Source organism: Camponotus vicinus, unplaced genomic scaffold (assembly GCF_025532165.1).
Source record: "Camponotus vicinus isolate PSW18456_S1 unplaced genomic scaffold, iyCamVici1.0 SCAF_7, whole genome shotgun sequence".
Lineage (NCBI taxonomy): Eukaryota > Metazoa > Arthropoda > Insecta > Hymenoptera > Formicidae > Camponotus > Camponotus vicinus.
In genome coordinates this window covers 14,403,145-14,416,403 of record NW_028141979.1, presented here as the reverse complement: position 1 = coordinate 14,416,403, position 13,259 = coordinate 14,403,145, and the positions used below count along the sequence as shown (strand labels likewise).

The 13,259-nt window shown below is 30.8% G+C and overlaps 1 protein-coding gene and 1 pseudogene across 4 annotated transcripts in view; one reads left to right on the top strand and one right to left on the bottom strand.

The window, feature by feature from the left end:
- LOC145974535 (putative multidrug resistance-associated protein lethal(2)03659) overlaps window positions 1–13,259 on the bottom strand; it is a 338,604-nt gene that overhangs the window by 217,789 nt on the left and 107,556 nt on the right. The gene's annotated exons all lie outside the window — the stretch shown is intronic.
- On the top strand, window positions 4,609–10,638 carry LOC145974768 (uncharacterized; annotated as a pseudogene).

Genomic DNA, 13,259 nt, shown 5'->3' with positions numbered 1-13,259 from the left:
ATTGTGATCATTTTCTGAATGATGACTACATTATAAAACAATTATAAAAGATTTACTTATTTATTGGTAGAAAAACATATTTCAATTATCTACGCTTATCCACGATCCATGATATATTATGCGATTATGCGGAATTAATAATAAATTAGTCATGGATTAAAAGTTACAAAAGAGATAAATTTGCTCGTTTTGCTTACACTTAAAGTCAGTACACATGAGAAAATTTTAGTATTTACCATAAGCAAATCGACCAATCACAGGACGGCGTCCATTTTATATAGCTTCCGGTTAACTTCACAATATAAAAAAATTTAATTAAAATTAAACGAATGACTCACAAACCTTTTTAATTATACTTCAAAACTCTTCATACGAAATACAAACGATTCATAAGGAGAATTTTTAATATTTAGTTATGTTGGCTAACTACATACTGTAAAAATGATTAATTTTTTATAATTATTCTAATTACTCACAAACGTTTGTAATCACACTTCAAACATCTTCATACGAAATACAAACGATTCCATAAGGAGATTTTTGGTTGGCTGAAAAATTTCCGGCTAACTTAATACGAATGAATATATTAGCGCTAAAGAGTAATAAGAACGTGATATTTTTCTCTTGGATAACATTTCTAATATTTTAATTAGGTAATTATTTTACATTACATCCATACTATTTATTATAAATAAATCAATACATATAAATAAATCATTAATGCATATGATCTTATACATAACAATATAAAATAACTTGTGATATATGCAGTGTTACAAAATACTTTGATCTATTTGAAACTAGAAAGAATTATATATAAGATATATTTATGATATGTATTGTTTATTTATTATTTAGTTTTATTAAACGTATGTATAGATATAGGGTTCAAAATTATTAATCTACTTTATATATTGCAGGAAGTTTGGTTATAAACAAATATCACACTGGTGTCACAATTACACACTGGTTATATATAATATTTCTGGATAATTTATCAGGTAATTACCTCTCACATTACTTTTTATACATACAAGTAGTATTGATTTATTAGAAATAAATATAAAAGATAACTTATATATATGTTTTACATAATGCTTTACATAATAACTTTATCCGTTAAAAAGTTGCAAAAACTGTATATATTGTTCGTTTAGTTTTAATAAACGTATGTAGATAAAATTTAAAATTATTAATCTAATTAAAATATTACAGGAAGTTTGATTACAAACAAGTGTCGTTATACACTTTATTGTGGACTCAGTCAGGTAATTACTTTATTTTATTTTTTACACATTGTATCCATAGTATTTATTTGTTATAAATTGGTATATATTTTCACATATACAACATAACTTGTATAATACATACTTTACAAAATAATTGAGTTTGTTGAAAAGCAATAAGAATAATATGTTTCTATATATTATAAACATTTTTATTTAATAAAGGTATGTAGATAGGGTTCAAAATTATTTATCTAATTTAAATATTGCAGGATTTGCTTATATAAAGAAGTGTGGCTATATTCTTCTGGTAATTCGTCAAGTAATCATTTCACATTACTTTTTATACATTTGAACCCTATCTACATACCTTTATTAAATAATATATTTCATAAATATTCTATGATTTTTATTGTTTAAAATTATTTCGTAAAGCATGTATTATACAAGTTATTTTGCATATGTAAAAGTATATACATTAATAATTTATGTCTAACAAATAAATACTATATACAGATGCAATGTGTTTGTAAATTTAATTTTGCAAATATATTTTACTAAGATAATTTGTCATATTGTTATAGTTTTATCGAAATACTATTTAGAAATTAAATGTGCAAATAGTTATAAACATTTTTTAAAAGATCAATATTTTTATATCTATTTTTATAAATATATCTCTATAATTGCAAATCTTAAATTTCATACAATTTCAATATATTTAAATATATAAAAAAAAAGTAATAGCTTCATTATCTTAAAAACAACTTCCTGTAATATTTAAATTCATAAATTATAATGAATTTTAAATCTTACGTATTTTAGAATTAAATAATGTTAAAATAATTATTAAAATAATTATTAAAATAATTTTAAATTGCACATACATTTGCTTGTTGCAAAATTTATTGCAAAATTAAATTTCTATATATTGGATATATTTTAAGTGATATAACTTATGAATTGGATATTTAAAGTATTGATTAAACCTTCAGCCGTTGCGCACGATCTTTAACAAAATACAATACTTAATTGTTTAATCTTTTCGATATCTTTCTGGCAAAAACTCAGTTTTTTGCGAAACGAGAATGTACCGTTTAATTCATTAGGAGCTCTCAAAATTCCACGTGATTCGTGAAAAATCGCACGATTGAAGAATTAAAAAGAGATATGTATTTTATTTTTATTAAGGAAGATGTTGAAAATGTGATATACTGTACAATACTGATATTTATATAGGGTGTTACGCAGGTTTTTTCACTTTTCTTCGTTGAGAATAGAGGTAAGTATAAAATTTTATTTTTTAACTTATTTTATATAAGGCTGCTGTGCGCCTATAAAGAACGGCTGCTGTGCGGTATTATAGAGCTGCTGTGCGCCGTTATAGAGCTGCTGTGCGCTCATAAAAGTGGCTGCTGTGCGCCAATAAAAGGCTGCTGTGCGCCTATAAACAACGGCTGCTGTGCGCCGTTATAGAGCTGCTGTGCGCTTATAAAAAGTGGCTGCTGTGCGCCAATAAAAGGCTGCTGTGCGCCGTTATAGAGTTGCTGTGTGCTCATAAAAAGGTGTTATACATAAATAAAACTAATATATATAAAGTTTTTATAAAGTCTATATAAAGTTGTTGTTTGTATAAAAAACGTTTACTTTATATATACAAAATGTCTGTAAAGATAAACAAACAAATAGTCTTAATGCCTAGAGAAAAAGATATAATTATTCGAGGCAATTGGTTAACTGACATTCATATGGAACATTTTGGTCATCTTTTACAAAATTGTTCAGATTATACACTTGTCGAAACCTGGCGAGTGCAGTGTCTTGATACTATTCAATCTATGCCAAAAGATAAAAATCATATTCAAATATTGCATAGTTCATCAGGTCCGTTTGACGGACATTGGGTATGTAGTTACTATAACACAAAATATATATTTATTTATGATTCGTTAAATTCTAAAAGACTGCATAAGCATCATGAACAATTTTTAAAAAGATTATTTCCAACATATGACTTTGAGAAATGTCTTGTTAGATTTCCTACTGTGCAACAACAACCAAATGGTAACGATTGTGGTGTTTTTGCAATAGCATTTGCGATTTCATTATTATTTAATATTAAACCTGAAAGAGTAAAATATAATCATAGTTTAATGCGTTCACATTTGATAAAAATTTTTGAATCAAATATAATTGAACATTTTCCTCAAGATCCACGATATGTTCCTCAAAAAGTGCTTCCATTAGCAATAGTAAAATTCAGAGAAATAGAAGCTGCTCGTGCCCGTAGTATACGGCAATATGGGACTGAATCACAAAAAGAAAATCGGTTAAAAAAACTTGCTGATATTCGTCGATCTAAGAAAGAATTAACCAATAATTACATGAAAACACAATCCCTCTCAATCAAATGTACAAATTTGGAGAATAGCTGCGCTAAACAGCAACATCAATATACAAAGGATGAAACTAAGCAACAAAAAGAAAATCAGTTAAAAAAACTTGCTGATATTAATCAATCTAAGGAAGAAATAACCAATAGTTGCATGAAAATACAATTGCCTTCAATCCAATATACAAATTTAGAAAATAGTAGCGTTAAACAGCAACATCAATATATACAAGATTTAGAAAATAATCGTGCATTAAAGCGGCGTCAAAATCAACAGAATTTAGAAAATAATCGCCTTAAGAAACGATGTCGATATCAACAAGATTTAGAAAATAATCGTACTAAACAGCGACAGCGATATCAACAAAATTTAGAAAATAATCGCCTTAAGAAACGATGTCGATATCAACAAAATTTAGAAAATAATCGTACTAAACAGCGACAGCGATATCAACAAAATTTAGAAAATAATCGCCTTAAGAAACGATGTCGATATCAACAAGATTTAGAAAATAATCGTACTAAACAACAACAGCGATATCAACAAGATGTAGAAAATAATCGCCGTAAGAAACGATGTCGATATCAACAGGATTCTGTAAGACAATGTGAACAAAAACGCATACGTTATTCTATAAACTTTCAGCGTGAACAGGACAGACAAAAAGCATTAGATTCTAATCGCAAATGGCTTTATAACAAACGATATTATCAGAAAAATAAAAAATCTGCAATAAAAAATAACGATGTTGGAAAAAAAATTATAAAAAAATATGAAAAGTTTTGGTCGAAAAACACCATAAAATTTCAGCATTCTTTAGAAACATTTACTAAAAATATTGTTGAGAAACTCGGTATTAAAAATCATATCGAAAAACGATTAAAAGCCGAAAAAATCGTACGTTGGTATATGCATGTTAGAAGAAGTTATCTTCGTAATATTTACAAAATGTTATCTTTGATTAAAAAAAAAACAGAAGTAAGTTTGACTCAAGCCGTAAAATGTTCCACAGTTGAAGAGAAATTAGATGTGTTATGTGGCGAATCCAGCCATACAGCCTCATCTGAAAACTATTTTATTGATTCTACATATCGTGATGTAACTTCAAAGGAAACTTTGGTAATGAATGCAGAAGAGAAAGTAGCAAATCTACCGTTAATAAAAACTGCATTGGAACCTTTGGCAATGAATGCAGAAAGACAAGTAGTAAATATATTACCGTTGATAGAAATAGAAGCGAAAAAATCGTGGTCGTGCAATACTTCATGTAAAACTGACGATCCATTTTTAATTAATCGTTATCAGAAATTTCTTGAAACTATAAATACATGTACTTTAAAGAATGTACCAAAATTGATAGAAAATATTCATAAATGTACTATGAAAATTTCAAATGAAAAATTGGGCCATACGCGTAGCTGCCATATTGATTTAACACTTTGCGAAGGAATGTTTCTTCCAATTCAACTATTATCGCCTCATTTTCCACGAGTAAGATATATTAAGCGTTTAATTTATCAGCTTACAGATTTTTATCGAAAGATGGATAATCTGGATGAAGCATTAACTCATGCTGATTTAAACACATTAAATGAAATTGTAACTTCTGCACAAGAAAAAGCAGATATGTACAAACATCAACAGGCAGATACAATTCTGAGCGATGATGATATTATTTTTAAATATCATCAAGCGTTTAAGGCCTTGGTTAAGCGGTCAACAGACACACCACGGCATGCTTGCGTATCATGCAAAAAATTGTGTTATAAGAGAAATGTTTCTGAAGTCAATATTCTTCGAGAACAAATAAATATTCAAAGTTGGAGAGGTTTAATGGCACATATACAACAACAAGAAAATAATGCGCAATATATATGTACTTATTGTGCAGGTAAATTTCGTAAAGGCTTAATGCCTGCGTATTGCATCTTGAATAACCTCCTTACAAATGATGTACCCAAAGTAATATCATCTCTTAATACATTTGAAAAAATGATTATACAGAGAGCTAAAGCGTTTCAAACTGTCGTCAAAATGGGAACTGTTATTAATAAAAAGTTGCCTCAAAGGCAAATGGTACAAAAAGTTAAAGGTAGAACATTTCATTTACCACTTCCGTTATTAGGAGACGTTGAATAAATTATGTTTGAATACTGACCCAATAAATATTAATAACGAATTATATATTTTAGTTAGAGGTATTCCGACCAAATCAAACATTATTTGGGAAGAGATGGTTGATGTTAAAAAAATATTTGACGCTTTAACGTGGTTAAAGCGCAACAATGCTTTATACTCCCAAATTATACTGCCAAATGATCATAATGAATTAAACATTTTAGAACAATTAAAAAGTTCAGAGTTTCAAATGGAAGAGACAGAAGCGATATTAGGTGACGAATCTGACAATGAGTCATTAAATAATCTGGTAGAAGAAACGAAAAATGATGTAGAAGTTACATTAGACGATCAGCAGAAGGCAATGTTAACTCAAGTTACTGATGAAAATGACGGCTATTATGAACAATATACTATTTATCCCTTATATGAAAAGAAAGCAAATAAAACTTCGACAGACTTGTATCAAATGATAAAAATTCAGAATGCGCCTTTGGATAATCGTGAAAAAGATTTAGATTTAATGTGTTTTCCAGATTTATACCCTTTTGGTATTAATGGACAACATGAGATTAGGGAAGTTAAACTTCATGATCATGAATTTATTAAATGTCGTTTGACATCTAAACATCCACAGTACAGATTAAATCAACAATACTTATTTTATTTGTTGAATAATGCGAATATGCGTCAGTTAAGCCGTGGAATTTATCATAAATTGAATGTAACTAATCCTCAAGTTCGTTATACGGCTGCAGAGTATTTAGAAGCAATGTCAAAAGAACAGTTGGAATCTGATCTAACAACAATATTTTCCACACTTCGAAATACGGAACAATATTGGCGTAAACCGAGAAGTAATTTAAGGTGTATGACGCAGCATTACGGACCTGCGACATGTTTTTAACACTAAGTCCGAGTGAATGGTTATGGGAAGATTTAGGTGGATATATTCGTGAAGTAAATGGATGGCATGATGCTTCCTTATCCGTTAGCGTACTTGTTGTTAAAGATTCTGTATCAACGTCCAGGTTTCTCGATAATAAATTTCGGGCAATGCTTGACTTCATTAGCTCCAAAGATCATCCAATTGGAGAAGTAACGCACTATTTTTGGCGACGAGAATACCAAGGTAGAGGTATACAACATTTCCACTTATTAATTTGGATTAAAAATGCACCGATTTTTGGTGAATCTACAATTGAAGAAGTCTCCAAATTTATTTTACAATATATAAGCTGCAAAATGCCAGATGAAAATATTTCACCATTATTGTATAAACGTGTTGATACGCATCAGCGACATAAACATAACGATTATTGTCTTCGCTCTAAAAAAGTAGGACGTAAAGTTATTCGTCGGTGTCGTTTTGGATTTCCTCGTCCCGTTACTGAAACTTTCAATATGAGAGATGTGGCAACTTCGATAGCAGGTAGAAAACAATTGAAACATAAAAGTAGGCTTTATGATCTTCCTCGAATGGATAATGAAGTTAATATTAATGATTATAATCCTGTTCTTCTTATTGCATGGGAAGGTAATATGGATATACAATTTATTGGTGAAAAATCATCGCTTCTTACTTGGTACATTACTAAATATATAAATAAAGCGGGAAAATGTGAGTTGTCTGATTCTGTTCTTAATATTGAAAATAATAAGAACAAATCATTAGCAAGTCGTCTTTGGAATATGGGTTTGCGATTTATGAATAATAGAGAATGTGGAGCTCTAGAAGCTGCTGATACATTGTTAAGTATTCCTTTGTATGGAACTGATCGAAATACAACTATCAAATGGTTAGATGTTAACCAAATACGACGTAAAAGAATAAAAAACTGCAAGGAAATTGAAGCTCTTGATCCTGAATCTATAGATATATATTATCCATCTTTAGTAGATGATCTTTATCCACATAGACCAAATGAACTAGAAAATATATCTCTTTATGAATTTGCACAGTGGTATGATATCTCGAAGATCAAACCTAAAAATAAGTATGTTGAGTATTATAAAATAGATAATGGTAAATATCTTAAGCGACGATATCAGCGTGGATATCTTATTGATCATTATAAAGTTAATGTTAATACACAACCAGAAAATTATTTCTTTTCGTTATTACTTATGTTTAAACCATGGCGAAAATTAGAAGATCTTAGAAACGGAGACGATACTTATGCCGAATCGTTTCACAAAGAAAAACTGCATCTTGTAGAAGCGTTGCGATATCATGAAAAATTAGAAGAATTGCAAAAAGCATTTGAAACCGCAAAACAGTTAGTTCAGCAATGCCTAGACGACGATTTACAAAAACAACAGTCTCAGGATGATCCTGAAAATCCGATAGGTGTTCAAAATATAGAGGCTGGTGAAGCAATGCAAGATTTTAAAGATCTTGGTGATAAAGCAGTTCGCGAAATTGATGTATCTGAAATGATAGCAAAATTAAATACGGATCAAAAACGTGTATTCGATAAAGTTATCAATACTGTAGAGTCAGATGAATCAGTATTACGATTATATGTTAGCGGAGAAGGTGGTACTGGAAAAAGTTTCTTAATCAAGACTATTAAATGCTGGATAAAACAAAATCTCAACAAAGATACTGCTGTAGCAGCACCTACTGGTATAGCAGCATTTAATATAGATGGCAGTTCATAGATTGCTTCAATTACCCGTTGAACATGATCGTACTCCTAAATATAAACAACTATCTGATCATGTATTGAAAGTTTTACGAGCAGATCTTAAAGATGTTATTCTTTTTATAATTGATGAAGTGTCAATGATATCTAATTTGACTTTAATGTATATACATCTTCGATTGTCTGAAATATTTGACACTAGTGATTGCGATGATGGTTGGTTTGGTCGAAAGCATATTCTTTTATTTGGAGACTTGCTTCAACTACCTCCTGTACGAGATGATCCTATTTTTAAACATTTATCAAATGAAAAAATTGCTAAATATCTTAGTTCCTTAAATGCGGTTAATTTATGGACTACATTATTTGACTATGATGAATTGACAATTAATATGCGCCAGCAAGGAGATGACTCTTACCGCGAGTTATTGTCGAGAATTCGTATCGGTTTACTAACAAAATCTGATTGTAAGATTCTGGAAAATAAAAAAATTTCTTTTAAAGCTGATTCCTTCGAATCTAAATTAAATGAGTTATGTACTTTCATTAACAATCTGTCATCAGACACCGTTTGTTTACTACCCACTTGTCATATGTGTGATGTTCTCAATGATGCAATGTTAAGCCGCATTGTTTCTAAAGAAATAATATTAATTGCTGAAGACACGATTGACTGTATTTCATATGTAAAAAAGAAAGTATTAAAAGTATTATCAAATAATGATGATGATAATTCTAGAACAGCTGGGCTTTCGAAAAAAATTATAATTAAAATTAGAGCGAAAGTTATGATACGGCGTAATATTGATGCTAGTTTGGGTCTTGTAAACGGTACAATTGCTAAAGTGATTTCAGTTGTACAAGATAATGATTACGTAGAAAAGATCAAACTTCTTTTACCATCAGGTTTAGAATATTTAATTGAAAGAGTAAGTGTTAAATTTGAGGTAGTGGATAGAGCGTACGTTGTCAGAAAACAATTTCTTATTATCTTTGAGTTACGGCATCACTATTCATAAAAGCCAAGGATTAAGTTTGCAAAGTGCTATTATGGACATTGGTAACTCTGTATTTAATTGTGGCCAAACTTACGTTGCATTATCGCGAGTAACATTTTTAGAAGGATTATATTTAATTAACTTCGATCCTTCATCGGTAATAGCTAGCGAAGACGCAATTATTGAATATAATCGTCTAAAACAGATACACAAACCAAAAGCAGAAATTATTGCCATGTCAAAGGAACAGTATTACAAAGTGAAAGATGTTTTATGGGCGTTACCAAAAGTAGTTGCTTCTGTTCAAAAATCAAGTTTAGATCAAAATGTTCGACAAAGTACTGCTTGGGTCATGCATGGTTTCCAAAATACAGATAAGGTTTCATGCTATGCAAATGCAGTATTACAGTGTTTATTGAATTTAAATGCCATTAGGCAGCAATTGTCCAATTGTGATAAATCAGATGTTTTACGTGTGTTAATGCATCGATATGAAAATGGAATATGTAATTTAAATACATACGCAATACGACAATGTTTAGGAGAATATTTTTCAAGTCCCGTAAAACGAAATGCATCTGATTTTTTTATGGCTCTTTGCGAAAAATATGATTGTATAAAAAGTTTGGTGAGGCATCAAATAACTTCTATTAGACGGTGTAAAACTTGTGATAATACAAAAACTATTGTTGATAATAATATTATTATTTCTGTTCCTATTAATAACTTGAAAAAGAAAAGTTATAATCTTAATGATTTGTTAAATATTACGTTTTCACATTGGTGTCAGTCGCATAATGAATCGTGTGAATATTGTACTGAAAGTAATATAATATTAAAAAATGAAATAATATTGACAAAAGAGATAGTTGTGATTCGTTTAATATTTTTATCACAGGATAATAAATTAATGAAAGCAACAAACAACTTTAATTTGAGTGCTATTCCAACAACTAAAGTATTAATAGATGGACAGTTGTATAAAGTGATGAATGCTATATTTGATCATGGCTCAAGTATCGATGAAGGTTATTATATAAGTATGTGCAGAGAAGGAACATCTAATATTTGGATCGAAGCTAATGATGCTCAAGTTAAAAAAAGACAGTGGTCTAGAGGTGCTAAAAATGTTTACTTACTTTTTTTACAGAAGATGGCTAGTAAATAATATATATCGAAAGTTATAAAATAAAGAAGCAGTTAAAAAATTCTTTATTAAAAATATATTTATGTAATATCTAACTTGTGATTAATATTTAATTATTTAATAATTGTATTTCGATCAGTCCCATATAAAAGAATGTTGTAATGTATCAACAATAATTTCGTGAAGACTGCTTCATATTCTGCATTATTTATGAACTGTGAAAAAATATTTAGATAAGTTGCCAACACTACCGTGTCTCTTGATAATTTGTCTTTATTTTCCTTACTATTAAAAATAGAATTAAATAACTCACTTTTTCTCCGTTCCATTTATATATTCAATGATAAATTAGATAAGCAAAGCAACGATTATACAGCCACACAAAAAAAAAAATTTTCGGGTTCGGGGGTCAGACCATGTTTACTATATGTTTTTGGGGTCGCTGAATCCGAATCTGGGGTCAGAATAACCCCATCGGGTCAGGGTTTCCCATAACCTCAAAAAACCCCTTTTTTGAGCCATATAACGATAAATCCTTCACATCAGTACAATAATCATCACAATAACCCCATGATACCTCGAAACCATAACTCCATAATCATATAACCCCATAACACCATAACCCCATAACCCCATAGCCCCATAACCCCATTGCCCCCAAATCAAACGAAAACAGTTCATCTCAGGCAATTTGTATTAATGCAAATTTTTACGGACATTCAGGATACGTTCGATCAGTGAAATGAAACGTAATAACCCCATAACACCACTACAAAAGGATTTCCTAAAATTGCGTGCGTCTGCATCCAGGGCACCTCCTCGCGGTGACGGCGGGCAACGGAGTGAGCCCGTTATCCGGCTGAGTCCCTGGATTGCGGCTTAGATGCCGTCATGGCAGGCGCACGCAAGTGTCTTACGATGCAGAGGAATCTCGGAGCCTCAGTATCGGCGGCTGGTGAGGGTGTGAAAGCGGGCCCCCAGGCGTCGTCATCAAGCGACCGCAGTTCCATATTGGTTGGTGACTTGGCTAATGTGGAATTTAATGCTACAAGAAAACAACCCGAAAAGATCGTGCAATCTCATGATTGTCATGTAGATCATGATCAATTTTGTTATATTTGCTCAAAATTCGAAGTTAAATCTTTGCGAAGACCAATTGACGAGTCTATTTGTAATTTGTATGAAGAACTTTTCAATTTGCGAATCGATAAGGATAACAGTTGGCTTCCATCTGTCATTTGCAATGCTTGTAATAAGATGTTGTTGAAATGGAAGGTGCAAAAAACTAGAGATGTTGTAAAATTCTCCACTCCAACAATTTGGAGATATCCTTGTACCTCGAAGGAATGCTACTTTTGCATGAATGACGTCAAAGGTTTTACCATAAAAACTAAGAGTAAAATTGTATATAATTCTGTTAAATCGGTTACAGCTCCCGTACCGTACCAACAAACTGATTCTGATATTAAACGCGGTGAAAATACTATGGAATTTGAAGAATTGGAAACTTCAAGCGACACTAATGAAGACAACAGCAGTAGCGAATCAGAGTACGCACCAGATAAGAAGAAATCGAAGATTCCTTCATTAGTGTCGCAAATGGAGTTGAACGATCTTGTTCGAGATCTGGGTTTACCAAAAGACGGTTCTGAGTTTTTGGCTTCATTTTTAAAAAAGAAGAATCTTTTGGAACCTAAAACGAAAGTTTCATTTTATCGCAATCGTGATTTTCGATCGTGCAACCTTCCCGCGGTGTACATCGAGTAACGCTAATGCCGACGGTTCTATCGTTGTTTAATGGTTTTATGGGTTTATAACATTTGATTCCGCTGGTAAAAACTATTCTGAACATCCGCGACGAAATGTATTAATACAGAATGCCAGAGATGAACAGGTTTCGTTTGATATGTGAAGGGTTTATCGTTATATGGCTCAAAAAAGGGGTTTTGTGAGGTTATGGGAAACCCTGGCCCGATGGAGTTATTCTGACCCCAGATTCGGATTCAGCGACCCCAAAAACATATAGTAAACATGGTCTGACCCCCGAACCTGAAAATTTTTTTTTTTGTGTGGCTGTGTTATTCATTAATGGATTTATAAGTATTAATTGTGAATAATAAATGTAGATTTCTAATGACATATTGATTTGTAATTATCCGTTATTTTTGCAATAAGAATAGCAAAGAAGTTTGAAGGATCTGAATATCTATATAGTAAGCAAAGAGGACCGTCGAATTTTAATGAAATATGACGGGGGTGGTGACGGGTTCTTTGCTCATTTATTTAAAGATGTTTAACATATAGTACAAAAAAGAGTGATATCCCTAAAAAAATTACCCTTTTAAAAAAAAGGTAAAAAAAGGTGCTAAGTCCGCGTAAAAAACAGTATATGTATTTGCAAAATTTAAGACTTACAAAAAGACTAATTTTCCGTATAATAACAATTTTCAAAAACCACCCTTTGGGGGTAAAATCTAATATTTCGAAAACGGTGTACCACAAAAATATAAAACCTATGCTGTTACGTAAGACTTGTAGAAAGAATAATTTAACATATAGTGACAATTTTGAAAAACCACCCCTTGAGGGTGAAATCTAATATCTCCAAAACAGTGTACCACAAAAATATAAAACCCGTGCCATTAGATAAAAGAAAGACTCTTTAACGTATGGTGACAATTTTTAAAAACCACTCTTTGGGGGTGAAATCTAGTATTTCGAAAACGGTG